The sequence below is a fragment of the Aethina tumida genome, chromosome 2 (genome assembly GCF_024364675.1).
Source record: "Aethina tumida isolate Nest 87 chromosome 2, icAetTumi1.1, whole genome shotgun sequence".
Lineage (NCBI taxonomy): Eukaryota > Metazoa > Arthropoda > Insecta > Coleoptera > Nitidulidae > Aethina > Aethina tumida.
This window is the reverse complement of record NC_065436.1, coordinates 737,556-752,303: the sequence shown is the minus strand read 5'-3', so window position 1 is coordinate 752,303 and position 14,748 is coordinate 737,556. Positions and strand designations below refer to the sequence as shown.

Sequence of the window (14,748 nt, the reverse complement as noted above, 5' to 3'; positions counted from 1 at the left end):
TGACAACTTCAATAATCCTTTAACCGGAAATCAGTTAGCCAGGCCAACCCAATTGATATTTGCACCGTGAAACCGTCGCAGGAAAAAGTAAGTGAGCTTGTTTAGCCCCGCGTCCGGCCCGGCCTCGGATGCGAAGCCCGGAACGTTAAAAACCATCTAATCAGATCGGTCGGGGTTTAATGAAGTGCATCTGCGGTGCGGACTGGAAAATGCGGTTTCCAATAGTTAGTGCAAACAAATCCCCATGCGGAGCGCAACGTTCTGAATTCTTCATTATGAATCAGCGTTTTCCATTTCGTGTTCCGGACTCCGGCGGTCACGGCGAATATGGGTAATTTATATTCATTCGTTCGGCGGTTGCAGAATTTACACTTCGGAAACGGACATTCGAATAAATACACTCGATTGTCTTCATCAATAACTTAAAAGGTTTTTAGTTTTTAGCACGACAAAGCTGTGCTTTATGTTTAGTATTCAAAAACAATAAATAATAATAATGTGGTGGTGGTGGTGTTATATTTATTGCCCAGCTAAGGGAAATATATGATTTAAGTAACATCATCCATCTAGATTTTAATCTTCACCTTTTGAAACATATCGGTGTAATTAATTTTATTAAAATTCCCACACAAATAAAAAAATCTGCTGATTATAATTCAGATTAACTTTTATCTACTTTGACTTTAAGTAAATTTTCGTGTTTTCTGGTCGTGTGCTTTAATTCCGAGAACGGTTAGGTAAACTTTTATTTTAATGTGGAAAAGTGAGCGAGATTAATATAGAAAAAACCTCATTATGGAAAACTTTAGGAAAAATAAACGGTGCAAATTCGTCTGTTGATTAACACAACAGGATTACATGAGTGCCAGCACTGTTCCTTTTACGACTAAAATTTTCATTTGAACTAATGAGAGTTGGAGTAGTTAGTCGGTAATTAGTTTTTATTGACTTTCCACACACTTTTGATTACTTTGTTACCCTTTTTTCCCTCTGAATCTTTACCATAACAGGACTAAAATAGGTGGTGGACGCTGTTAATATTAAATTCCAGTACACTTAAGCGCCGCAAATTGATGTTCCCACAACGCAGCGACCAAAAAGAACAAGTAAAAACTAAAAAATAAAACGGGGCCCAGCTACTGACTAGTTAATGTGTAAAATGGCGACCGCGGCGGCGTAATAAAGCTAATTAAATAATAAACGCTGTATCAATTTCGACGGCGCTAATCCTTTTTTCCGCACCTGTTCATTACTCACGGTATGACGAGACGCGAAAATAAAAATCTGTTGTGTCGCAGCCTCTGGCACGTCACAAATGTCCCGCGGCGCGGACCCGGTAATGATGATTGCGGTTCAACGATCACACATTTCGCCACTCGAAAACTCCCCCGCTCAAATTTACACGGTCTCGTCGCTGCGAATTTACATTCGAATTTACGAAATCATCTACATTTTATTGCCGGCTCGGTCCAATTATGATTGGAGGTGGAGGATTGCCACTATAATTAATTGATTGGTTTCGTTATTGGAGCAGGTGATGCTCCTAAATTTTTTGTTTTTCTTACTTGTTTCACTGATTGAATAAGAATTTAATGTGAATACAAATTTTTAGACAAATAAAAGCTTAAATAAAGGGTGTTTCAAGTTAATTGTCTTTGATAGAAGAGTAGTTTCACATAAGAAGAAGTCAAAATGAAGAAAAATTTCTTTCTTTCTTCTAATACAAATATTCAAAATCAAGTTCTATTAGTTTAATATCCTGTTGATAAAGGGATTAATCTTAAGAAGAAGAAAAACTGAAGAAAAAAGGAAAAAATTTGTTTGTTCTTGGTACTCTTTTCTTATATAAATATTCAAAATCAAGTTTTATTAGATAAAGATAAAGAGATTGAAGAAAAAATGAAGAAATTTGTCCCTGAAGAAGTCAGAATCTTCACGTAAGGCAAAAATAATGGACGACGAGGATGGGATTCGAACCCACGCGGGCAGAGCCCATTGGATTAGCAGTCCAACGCCTTAACCACTCGGCCACCTCGTCCTGTGATAAAAATAAATTTGCCATTTTCGAACGTGATTTATTTTTAGATTTTGCACCGAAATATCATTTAGTTGCATTACAAAATGTTTAGTGTTTGTTCGTACATTTTAAAGGTTGTTAAATTGAACAGTCACATAATTTAAACGCACAATAAAAGCCAAGGTTGCAAAGTTTAATTTAGTACCAGCAATTCGCCAATTTTTGTTTTATTTCTCCATTAGAACAAAATTTAATGATCGTTGCATGCAGTCCTGCAATATTTATTTTTGCGTCGTGTAACTCTTTATACGCGGTCATTTGTTTCGCGATTTCCTCGGACAAACGACAAATTACTATGGTGGGTACTTACAGGTACCGCCATAAAGAGAATATTTCGAAATTGCCGTCCAGTCTGTTATATTATTTAAAATCAACTTTAATGACTAACATAAATATTTATGGAGCCGGAGTTTTATGGTTGACACTAGAGGCGACGGAAAAGTCACAAAAGTCAGATGAAAAATGAATTTTAGTTACACAAAAATTGAAATCATTATTTAATTAATTATATACATAAATAAATCAGACTAATAAAGTAAAAAAGCAACCGACGAGGATGGGATTCGAACCCACGCGGGCAGAGCCCATTGGATTAGCAGTCCAACGCCTTAACCACTCGGCCACCTCGTCTCTTGTACACTATTGTATTATTACCAAATTTTATGATTCATTACGTTTTAAATTAAAAATTCACTAATAAATAGTTAAATATTTGTTTAACTGTTCTTCGTTCCTATTTAATGATGTTTATTCAACTTAAAATTTATGGCTCTGTGGACATAACTTCAAAAATATGCACCAATTAATATTTATGACTATAATTTTACCAAATTATTTACATTGATACTTTTTTATTATTATTCGACACACTAAAATTCAATTTTCTGTATGCAAATTGCGCCATTTAAATTTTAAATCAGCCAATTACGTAAAAAACCCATATTTCAAGACGCTCCAAACGGCATAAATCAGTCAGCAACGGAGCGAAATTTATTTTATTTATCATAACACAACCCGCCAATTTTTTCCAGTTATAATTACAGTAAATGCCGAACGTTTCAGATAACATCTCGACGCAGCAAGATCGTCCGAACGTTTTCCCTTTTTTTTTCAAAGGCCAATTTGCTCTTTGATGATTAATATATCAGTTCGACTCAATTTACCATTTCCTTTTGGATCAATTTGTTCGTTGCGGAAAAAAGTTAAGAGCGCCGAAGAATTCGAAACGAAGGTCAAACTATATGTAATCCATAATTGTTATAATATTCATTAAGGAACGTTCGAGTCTGTTTTACATCCGTTTAGTGCAGCTTATACTTAAAAATCAATGTAGTATTGAGTTTATACAAGGGGCTTGTGAAATATTTTATTTTTAAACATGAATTAGACTAATAAAATTAATTTTCTATAGTCTATTGTCTGTACATGATAATAAGGGTCAAATTTTTGTTGTTAATTCAAACTAGAAGGACTATTACAGAATATTATTGGTGAAGAAACGTATTAATTTCAATACAATCTGAAGACCAACTGTCACACTACACAATTCCATGAGTTTTAATGATATTCTTCGAATGTTAATTTATGTATTGCTGGAAATGTCAAGTTTCTTGTTAATGAAAGTATATTCGTATAATTTGCTGGCTTCATTAGAGGCATTAAAATTATAAAATATTTTATGGTTGAGACTGAACTTGTGGAACACCTCGTATAAATCTTAATAACAATAATTAAGCAACGCTCAGTTCTGCTTTGCATCCGCTGAAAACAGTACTTAAGGATCAATCGGAAACATTATATTGGAATTTGTCTTAATGTTGATTTAATGGCCATTTTAAAAGGTTGGATGGAATCAAAGGATTTCTTTGGATCAATACTTAAACATAACTAGTTCGCATCAGACTTTTTCATCGAACTAATTTAATTGATCGATGCGAATAGAGAATGCGGCTTTAATTGATTATCGTTACCAGTTTACACTGAAACAGATGTTATCATTTAATGAATGCGGGCGCATTCGTAAAGATTACTTAAGAAAAATGTCTGCTTGGACTTTTACCAACTTATCTATGGTTATTATATAGTTATCACTGCTTTATCTATAACTAATATTAACGTGTATTACATACAACATACAAATGAATGTAGTGTGGCGACTCCTCAATTGGCATATTTTCAATGTTTCCAACATAGGAAGGTGGAATATGAAGGTGTCAAAATTTGTCATGGAATCAATATCGGGTCCATAAACACTCAGCCGCCCCTCGAAGTTATTCCATTTCATTGTTCACAACATGACGGCGATAAGTTTTAAAATGACTATTATTAAAGTGTCAAAGCGGCTTTAATAAGATACACAAAGCATGGCAACATGCGAATGCCGCTTACGGCTCCCAACCACGCAACTGCCCCGACATCAGCCACCCCCTTCGTTCCATCCGTTGCGCCATACACATTTCGCGAGTGCATTGCGACAAACGCACGGCCAGAAAAACTGGCCCGCTTTTGTCACGGACTACCCGAAACTCACGGACCGGTGGATCTTTTTGCCCCTGCACCGGTGATTTATTAAATACGGACGTTTACGGATTTATTATGCGAAATGCGCACCTTCATGCTTAACCTCGGTGATTAATACCCCCAATTATGCCGTTTCTAAATCACCGAAGTTGTTTTATGACCGCGAAACAACTAATTCATTTTGTCGTTTTCCAAACGGAATTGTGCATTGTGAACCTACGTTCCGTTGTCAGTTACAAACTTGCATTATTTATGGTGTAAGGTAGTATCAACATGATAAGTTATCTTTTTATTATCATAAATTAATAATAATGTTGTTTAAATATGGACAATAATTTTTTTTTAAGACATGACGAGGTGGCCGAGTGGTTAAGGCGTTGGACTGCTAATCCAATGGGCTCTGCCCGCGTGGGTTCGAATCCCATCCTCGTCGTACTTTAATTTTTTATTTTTTTTTACTTCATAATATAATATTGACATGAATATACTGAAAATTTGTACTGAAAGAATATAACTTAATTCTAAATATTTATATTGATATAGTGAACCAAAAACAAACAAATTTCTTCTTTTTTTCTTCAATTATTCTTCTTCTCGTGTTTTACTTCGCTGTAGATACAAACTAAACTGATAGAATCTAATTCTGAATATTTGAATTGGAAGAGAATATGAAAAATCAACAAATTTCTTTCATTTTTCTTCATTTTTTCTTCTTTTTATTGCTTATCTAACTACCGACATGATATTAAACTAATAAAATCGGATTCTAAATATTCGCATTGAAAGGAAGTACCAAAACGTAACAAATTTCTTCTGTTTTTTTTTTCAATTTTTCTTCTTCTTATGTTTTATCTTGCTAAAGACATAATATTAAACTAATTAAACTTGTCTTAGAAGAGAGTACCAAAAACAAACAAATTTTTTTCTTTTTTTTTCAACGTTTCTTCTTCTCAAGTCTATTTTCTTTTTCGACATAATAATAAACTAATAGAATTTGATTCTGAATATTTGTATTAGAAGAAAATATCAAAAACAAACAAACTTCTTATTATCTTCAATTTTTTTTCTTTTGAAGTCTAATTTCTTTACCGACATGATATTAAACTAATTAAACTTGATTCTGTATATTTGTATTAGAAAAGAGTCCATCTTTCTTCAATTTTTCCTCATTTTATGTCTATTTGTACAATACAAGTCACATTAAATTTACAAAACTCATTCTGAAAATATGTATTTCAGAAGAATACCAATTTTTTTTGTCTTACAAATTTATTAAAAAATATTTTCAATAAAAACTTTTAACAAACTGATTATATAATCAATTCAAATAAATAAATATATTCATTTTTATGAATGACATGAAATAATAATTAAACTTACAGAAAAGACTAAATAATTGTCTACATTTATTCACCCTATTACAGCATTAATCATCTTGAAATTTATAAAATTTCGTTTAACAACGTTGTTGTCAAAAGAAACTTCCATTCAAATAAAGTCAAAAAGACAAAATCCCTTTTTTATTTTTAATTGCACTTTGAGAGATATTGCCTAAACGCCTTCATACAATCCTTTTCCTATTTATTCGGCGTATTTCAATTTCTGGAATTAAATTTTTTTTGTCAACTTTCGTCCGGGATCGAGTAATTAAATGCGATTTCTTTACGACCGAACGTGCAATAAAAGTCCCCGGACAATTAGAACGCAAAGGCACTTTGTTATTGGCGTTGTAGCATTTTTTTCCAATCGACAATGGACAATCCAAGTGATGAATTTCAATCTTACACCTACAATTAAATCCGTGTCAGGCAAACTAGTGTCAAGAAAAATCAATTGATCCGATCGTGACTCCTTGATAAGCACATCTGAGCTCCTCGAAGTAATTGTCGAGTTGATCTTGATCTAATCCGGGGATGGTTCAGGTGAATGGATGTGATAAATCTCCGGTCGACATAACGGCACGTTTTCCTGGCCATATTTGTTTATGAAGGGATCTGAGGCATTAATCAACGAGTTTTCAGGGGGTCCCCGTTTTGTTAGGCATTAATAGTTCAAAGGGTACTAATTACTAGGTCTTACCGTTCCATTGACTGAGACCCCGGGACGTTTAATCGAAGTTATCGCATTCAACAAGGCGATTTACTTGAACCGCTTCCAGTGGGGCAAACAGGCGAAAAAAAAAAAAAACAAAAATGAAGGATGTGTGGCCGTGCGGGCCGGATAAAAATAAATAAATAAAGTATCATATGGCATGCCCCGGCGGAATTCCTAACGCAAGACAATGGCGGATCAAACGAAATTAATTAACAGCAATGGTAGGTTTCGATTGCTGCCAGCTATAATGTGTAATTTTTTATCAGGCTCAATCTGACGGTTTGATACAGAAATTACAAGTTGCGGCCCGATGGTACTTGTGGTACTCGGGCTAAATGGAGGTACGCATCTCTCTGAGTCTGTGTGTGTGTGTGTGTGTGTGTGTGTGTGTACATCCTGTTGCGTTATATATATATGTTTTGCTATTAATCTGGTTGAATTTTCTGCTGTGTTCTCCACTAATGCTCATTTACAATTTATTATTATTATAACACCTAAAAGGGAGAGGTGTACTTAAAATGGTTATATTTTCTTCTTACTGTAATTTGCATACATAAAATATTTCTTTGGGTCTTAACGATATAATTGCCATTTAGCAATATTAAATTAACACCAACCAGTTAGTTAACTAAATTGCCGACAGAAATTTATCTGCGAGTCACAATAATTAAATTGTTCTGTCGCATTGTTCCTTAAATGAAATAAATTCAAACTAATTCAATATTCATATTATTTAATTAATTACAAGTATATTAACGTGATTTATTGTCTGGCATTTGTGCTGGGCAAGTTGTGAAAGCATAAATCCACCGCCGCATATGAATGATATCATTAAATCCAAACGTTTTTTTTGTTGTAGCTGCATTCTCGTAAAGCAGGTGTTGGTGCACTTGGCTGAATGCTGAAAAACTCCTAAACGCGTGGGGTCCACACAGCATCATCGTGATCTTATTCCATGGATGAAGACAAAAACAATCCATTACGACCGTTCCCGAATAGTTTTCCATCATTTTTTCCCCACCCACCTCTTCAATTTAATTTTCCGGACCAAATTGTTTATTTTCAGGAGGAACGGGGGCGTCTCCCTCTCACACACTGCCGGTATTTATTCCGGAGCACTTCACAAATTAAAACGTGTTTAAAGACGCACTTTCCATATTGAATCGTTTTTTTTTTGTCTAAACAGAATTCATGTCAAGTTGGTGTTAAAGTTTCAGGTGTTCATTTAACAAATTCATTAAATAATAATCTGGTCATTTCGGATGATTAAACACGGCGAGTGGCCTTTTAGGCCTTTCAGAAAAGTTGCGTGTGCTTTTATAGGACTAAATTACTTCCTCTGCAACCGTTCACAGAAAACGGCCATAAAATTTTATATTCTTTAAACACCTCTTTCGTTACAATATTTCCAGTGTGCTGTATCAAATTATGCATCTAAGGGGTTAAAAATGAAGTTTGTTTTATATGACGGCTACGGTCGCAATCTTTTAATAGTCATTTGGAAATTACATTGTCTCAAACTATGTAAAATATGACCAATGGAAACGTCTCAAAACTTAACATATTATTATTTAATATTTTCTTTATTTCTGTAGTGTTGTGTGTTCTGTGTCCCAAAAGTCTTTGTCTTTTTAATAAAAACTTAAGTGTATTAACATAATTACTTATATTTCCCAAAAATTGTCCCATAATTACTTCTAGAGTTAAATTAATAATTACTTGATGAAGACTAATAGGGTGGTTCAATTTATACCTCTTTGTAATACTAAAAATACACCTGTACATGATTTTCTACTTAACTCAGCCAACAATTTTATGTATTCGTGTTGTTTAAAAATTTTTGCTTTATTTGTGTACGTGCAATATTCATTTTAAATGTCCTGACCTAAATAAACCAGTCCATAATATGTGCTTAATCTAGTAAATTTCCTTAAACTAGCGGCAATTTCAGTAATTGCGATTCTTGACCACTTATTTAGTTTATATATTTGTATTTAACGAAATATATACCGTATAATTTAATTCTTGTTTTACAGATTTTCTCGAATTATCGTCCGGAGTCGAGGCACGCAATCGACTCCAATTCGTCGAGCCATGAGAAAACTAATTGCACTTGGAAACCCCAATGTCATGCGAAAATAATCCTCCTTCCTCCGTAATTTTAAGATGTAATTTTTACATCAATTCCCCCAATAAAACTACTGCTTGGCTTCAATCAAACAATTGTTAATTCCAAAATAATCGCTCGTAAAATGTTTACGTCTCCGCTTAGGATTCTAACGGATTTAAAACTGCATTTGTTGAACATAAAACTTTATTTTGTTATGAGACGTGACATAGATGCACAACAATGTTGATTTTCTTATTTCTTTCCTAGTTTGTCAAGGTCTATTGTTGCATCAGCTTAAAAGCCTGGCAATAATGAATTAATTTAATAGACGACTCCAAAGAGGAAAAGTTCAAAGTTTTTCAACTAAATTCTACTAAAGTAAGCTTAATTATGTTCTTGTGCGTCTCATAATTATTTCTTTCAATATTTATACACCGAATCAAAGGAACGTTTCGCCATTCCCGCACTTAAATCGAATATTTGCAGCCTCAGATTATTATCACACCCTCCGCAAGTCACCCATGATGATAATAATCGAGTGAATTTGAATAATTGAGCCGATGACAGATGAAAATTAAGACGCGCATTCGTATAAATTACAAGGTATATCTGATAATCGATATTCATAAATAAAAAGCAATAACCGCAGCCACGGAAATCTAGATAAGACACGGAGAACAATCATGTATGCAAATGCGGAGCCCGAGTACTTCAAAGAAATTATTCGAATAAAAAACCCCCACCTTAATGAACCATGAATTAAAATTATTCCGCGGAGCCGGGACTATCCGATTCTTATTTAATCAGGTTTAATGCCCCGCGAGATAATACGAAATGTGTAAGTTTTAAAATTAATATAGATTATTCCCACGATTTTGTGGCGTATTCGTCTTAATTAATGACGTCAAAAAAATAGTTGAGTAAGATGTAAGACCACATTTAAATTTGATATCTTATCGAAGGCAAATAAATTGGATCATTAATTTCAGATAGGGAGGTGAGAGAACGATCATTGTGATGATTTATTGACAAATTCCTCCATATTAATTATTGTTTCGGATGAAAAATTACTTTTTTGTTTTTAATAACATAACACTTAAATATTTGGACAGATACTTCTAATATTATCAAGTGTGTGAACACTTCAGACGTCGAAATTATCAATCAATTGAATGTAAATACTTAGTGAAGTAATTAATTAGATACTTTGATATTTGAATTTTTAAATGGTGAATAAAAATTAAAGCTGAAATATCTCAGGAACGGCTATGTTAATCAAAATTAATCAAGAGCACCTTTTTTTTTCTAAATTGTTCAAAGAATATAAAAAGCTTACTTGTTCTAAAAAATATTCAGTGGGATAGAAAATAAGACGACAAAATTGGGGGAACACATGGAAAAAGTTTCTTATATTGTTTACATTTGTAAATTAAACAAATATTGTTACTTTGACTGTATTGGGAAACTTTTACTAAACTATTCTAACAGAAAGAAAGCTCAGTATACAATTAAACATGTTTTATAGTTGGTTGGTTGGCATCTAATTAAAAACATAACCAACATTTTAAAGGAGTGTTTTTCTTTTCGTTTTACTTGTTGAAAAACATTTTGTAGTTCCAGAGAATTGTATTTCCTTTTAGGACATACAACGTTGTGCGTTGCATCAAAGGCTCCTTTAAGTGTACAATGTCATAAAAGCTCGTTTTACTTTGTTTAATTTTAAAACAAATTATAACAGATTACTACCTTGATAAAAACTTTCAAACAAACTAGACACAAAACAGGAAGATCTGTTTGTTGTGCTTCCACGTCACGTACTGCAAAGTTTTAAAATTTTACGAACTAAATTTTATACAATAAAGAAACATTTTAAGTTTCATGTCATCGAGGGGATCAATTGAATGGTGGAACAAAATGTGTGATGATAGAAAACTAATCTGCATAATAAAACATAATAAACTTTCCTGGAGGGTTTAACTCCGTTTGTCGAAACACACATAAAAAGCTAATTAATGTAGCGTCATCCATTTGTGCTTTTCATCTTTAAAGCTCCCATTTCCATTCCACTTCGAATTACAATTACAGAACAAACAAAATAAGACGCAGGGGCTGAATTAAAGGATTTATTGAAGTCGAATTTGGCACATAAAAGAAAAGATTAATACCTCGATTAAAAAAAAAAAAAAGTTGGGAACGTACTCGAGGCGCAAACAGGAGGAAAATGCATAATGATCTGGTTTTTGTTCGGCTCTCATGTCACAGGAATATTTTACTTTAATTTCGCCGTTACGACTGGAACACTACGGCTTTATGTTCTTATAAAATGCATTCAAGAAGTGTAGCTTTAATGATGGCATTTGTAAACAACGCGTTTTAACATTCAGCAGCTTTTTAGAATATCCGCTTTTCTCGTTCTTTAGTGTTACACTACGGTGCAACACTCTGTTGTTATGTTATCCACCGTTACATACATTAAACACATACGTGTTGTTGCTTTTTGTTGGGGAATAAAGGGGCTTGTAATTTTTAATAGCCACTAGACCGAAGAAGCAAGGAGCCGCTACAGTAGCACCTGATTGACCCAGACAACGATGCATCAATTAAGATAAACCCCCGGACAATGCAGACTCACTCCGCAAACACGCACTCCGAAATCAATTACGATAAGATCGACCCGGTGGAAGCGATAAAAAATCAAGATCTCTTTGAAGTTTTGGCAGGTAGCTTAACGAAGGTCCCCCCCTAGGTTTAAAATGCGAGTCTCGCTTTAATAGAATCGGGGCGGGCGGGGTAATTAAGGCGCATCCCGGGTCGCCCCACGAAAAGGTGCCGACATATTTCCTTTAACATCAATAATCACGTGATTACCGATATTTAAATCACCGGCGAGCCGATAGGATCGGATGCGTATCGATAATTTATGCCTGCCTCTCTTTGGGGCCGATATTATACGGTACGATTCGGAAGATGTATGTGGTACGAGGGTATTTACAATTAGAGGTGATTATAGGCTGTTTTGGTTAATCGAATCGAATTTGAGGCTTAATCATACTCATAAAAGAACTGAAATTTATAAGTACTGTACTAGAGTTCCTGGTGGAGACATTTCTTCGATGGGATTTGAAGGTGTTCCTCTTTCAAATTTCAATTTATTTTTCTAATTCTAATATCCATAAATATTTCTACTAATTATAAGCAATTATAAGCTGTTTTAGCCAATCAAGGGCCTTTTGAAGAAGGAATTCCTGAGACAACTTAACAAGAAATTGATAAATCCTGTCACTATTTTCTATTCCTTTTAGAGGGATATGAACGGGTGTCTCTTTCAGGTTTCAATTTATTTATCTCATCCTATGTTTTAAAGCTAGGTTACTTTTATTAGCAGATATACAAAATAGTTATTTGATTGTGAGTAGTTTAGTTCATTGAATTAATAAGCTTTCAATCTTCTAATTTATATAAATTACTAAATAAAACAGACATTTTAGTACACACCACTTGCCAACATATTTACTCACTTTACAAAGGAAACTAAAGAGAAAAATGTTTAATTAATAATTTAAGAAGGAATTTTATTGCACATTTAATTAATAATTTCATGTTTTAAAAGTGATTCTGTAGAATAATAAAGACAAACGTTTATAAAACACAGTAGTTTGGTAAATTTACTAATAATGGCCCTCTGTCAAACACATTAAACCCATGTTTGACACTTTGTAAGCCGTCCAAATGGGCGCAATGAATTAAACTATCAATCGATCGGTGCACAGAAGAACGATTTGATGATGTCGAAATTAGAGTGTTATTATTTGTAATTTAAATACTGCAAATTATTGCGAATTATCCGGCGATTCCGTTTTGATTGGCGTTTTCAGTTACATGATCCGTCATTAATTCAGATGTATTGGGAAATATTACAAATGGAAATTTTGTATTTTGATATTTTAGTGTTTCAGTTTAGTTTAACAATTTATGTACTTAGTATTACATTACAGGGATTATTATTTGGTTGCATTTCCTTTGTTTGGTGCCTCATTTGCAACAGTTTTCAAACTATTCCACTTGCTGTGATTTAAACCAGCAAATTTGTACTATAAATTAACTAAATATATGAATATTGTATACAGTAATAGTAAAAATAGGTCCTCAATTTTTGGGAATCGTTAGAATAGACGTGAAGAAAATCTAAATAATTTTTTTCTCCTATTTTAAATAAACGTTGTATAAATACTCGATATTTTTAGCAAATGGAAGCAAATAATTCTTTTGGGCATGTAATAATGGAACAGATTGAATTCAATTTAAGTGTTGAACAATTGTGCTCCTCAAGAACGAGAAAACCATCAGCATAAAGCCGAACGAACGACCGCATAAAAACCGGGACGAAGAGAAAAGTGGAACAATCATAACATAACGTTTTGCAGCGGCCAATTTCCGTACGTCACAATTATCCCGGGAATTGGGTGTCCGACGTCGGTTTTTGTCCCGTCCCGTCACTTGCGGGCAATTGTCAAGGCACTCGGGCTACATTGTAACCATCGGATCCGTCTAACTGGCCGATTTGTACAAATCCGGGCTAAGCCGTCCTGGAAGTTTGTCCGGATCGCTCAAACGACTCAAATCAATATTAACTGCAAACCAGATTAGATTGTTACATGTGACAACCGGAACGTAAGACGTACTCGTTAAAAACGGCCACTGCATTTACAACTTCCTTTAATAGAATCAGCAAATCCGAAGGAAATTAATTGTACCGTCGCGATCCTGCACATTGTTCCCGGCTGTACATTTCAGTCAATTTGTTATTGACGCTTTGCAGTTCATTAACTGGTATTTTTTGAAACGTTAATTAGTTTTTGGTGGACGGTTCTCTCTCGGGACAACTGTAGATTCTATTGTCCAGTAATTAATATTAATAGCTCTCAAATTTGTAGAAGGTTATTGCCGGACTGAAGTTTTTTGAATAATTATGAAATGACTGAATCATTTAAGTATTTTACTTGTAGAGTTTCTGGTCAAAACATCTTGAAGTAAGAGTCCCTTTGATATTCCAATGTAGGGGGTTAAAATTGGGCTGTATCAACTGGAATTTGAGGTTTTCTTTTTGGTAATCAAAGTGCTGTACTAGATTAGCTTATCGAGGCATTTTGAAGAAGGAATGTCTGAGACAATTTGATAAATCCTGGCACTTGTTTTAAAGCTAGATTTAAAGTTTTATTAGCAGTTGATTGGCATTGGCTCATTGAATTATTAAACTTTCAATCTTTAATTTAAATAAAGTAGACACTTTAGTACAAGCTACTTGTCAACAACTCACTTTAGGAAAGGAAAATGTTTTAAAAGTGATGTTGTAGAATAATAAAGATGTCAATTAGTTTTTGGTGCATGGTTCTCCCTCGGGACAACTGTAGATTCTGTTGCATGTCAAGTGTTATTGTCCAGTAATTAATACTAATAGCCCTCAAACCTGTAGCAGAAGTGATTTATGATGATTCGAGTGGAACGCGTGACTAAAAGTTATTGGTGGACTGAAGCCGATGGGCAGGATGTGAACGACGATCGTCGAATTTTTACAGAATAAATTAATTAGCCCCGTAATACAATATCTTCTGTGGCAAGTCGATAGTTTTTCCTGATGGTTAAAATTACATTCATTAATTTCACTGAAAGGTTATTGAAATGTTTCAGCGTCAATGGATGAAAAATTACGGTGCGGTTAAAAATCAGTTGAAAAGAAAATCCGGTATAAATCTACTGCATTTACGTGTTCCGTTCGTTTTTTAAAACGGACTAAAAGCTATCCATATCTTTCCTCTTGTTTCTTTTTAGCCGTTACACAAAACAAATCCGCCGCTTCAATGGTCATACATATGTGAATGTCTCAGGAACACTTTTTTTCATTTGGGATTTTCTGATGTGTGTATACATTTGCATGAACTACGGATTC

At 33.9% G+C, this 14,748-nt stretch overlaps 3 non-coding genes across 3 annotated transcripts; 1 reads left to right on the top strand and 2 right to left on the bottom strand.

Moving 5' to 3' along the window:
* Window positions 1-1,956: 1,956 nt before the first annotated feature.
* On the bottom strand, window positions 1,957-2,038 carry Trnas-gcu (transfer RNA serine (anticodon GCU)). Its single transcript has one exon. It is a non-coding gene; the product is annotated as a tRNA-Ser (tRNA).
* Window positions 2,039-2,625: 587 nt separating this feature from the next.
* On the bottom strand, window positions 2,626-2,707 carry Trnas-gcu (transfer RNA serine (anticodon GCU)). Its single transcript has one exon. It is a non-coding gene; the product is annotated as a tRNA-Ser (tRNA).
* Window positions 2,708-4,948: 2,241 nt separating this feature from the next.
* On the top strand, window positions 4,949-5,030 carry Trnas-gcu (transfer RNA serine (anticodon GCU)). The gene has a single exon. It is a non-coding gene; the product is annotated as a tRNA-Ser (tRNA).
* Window positions 5,031-14,748: the final 9,718 nt, after the last annotated feature.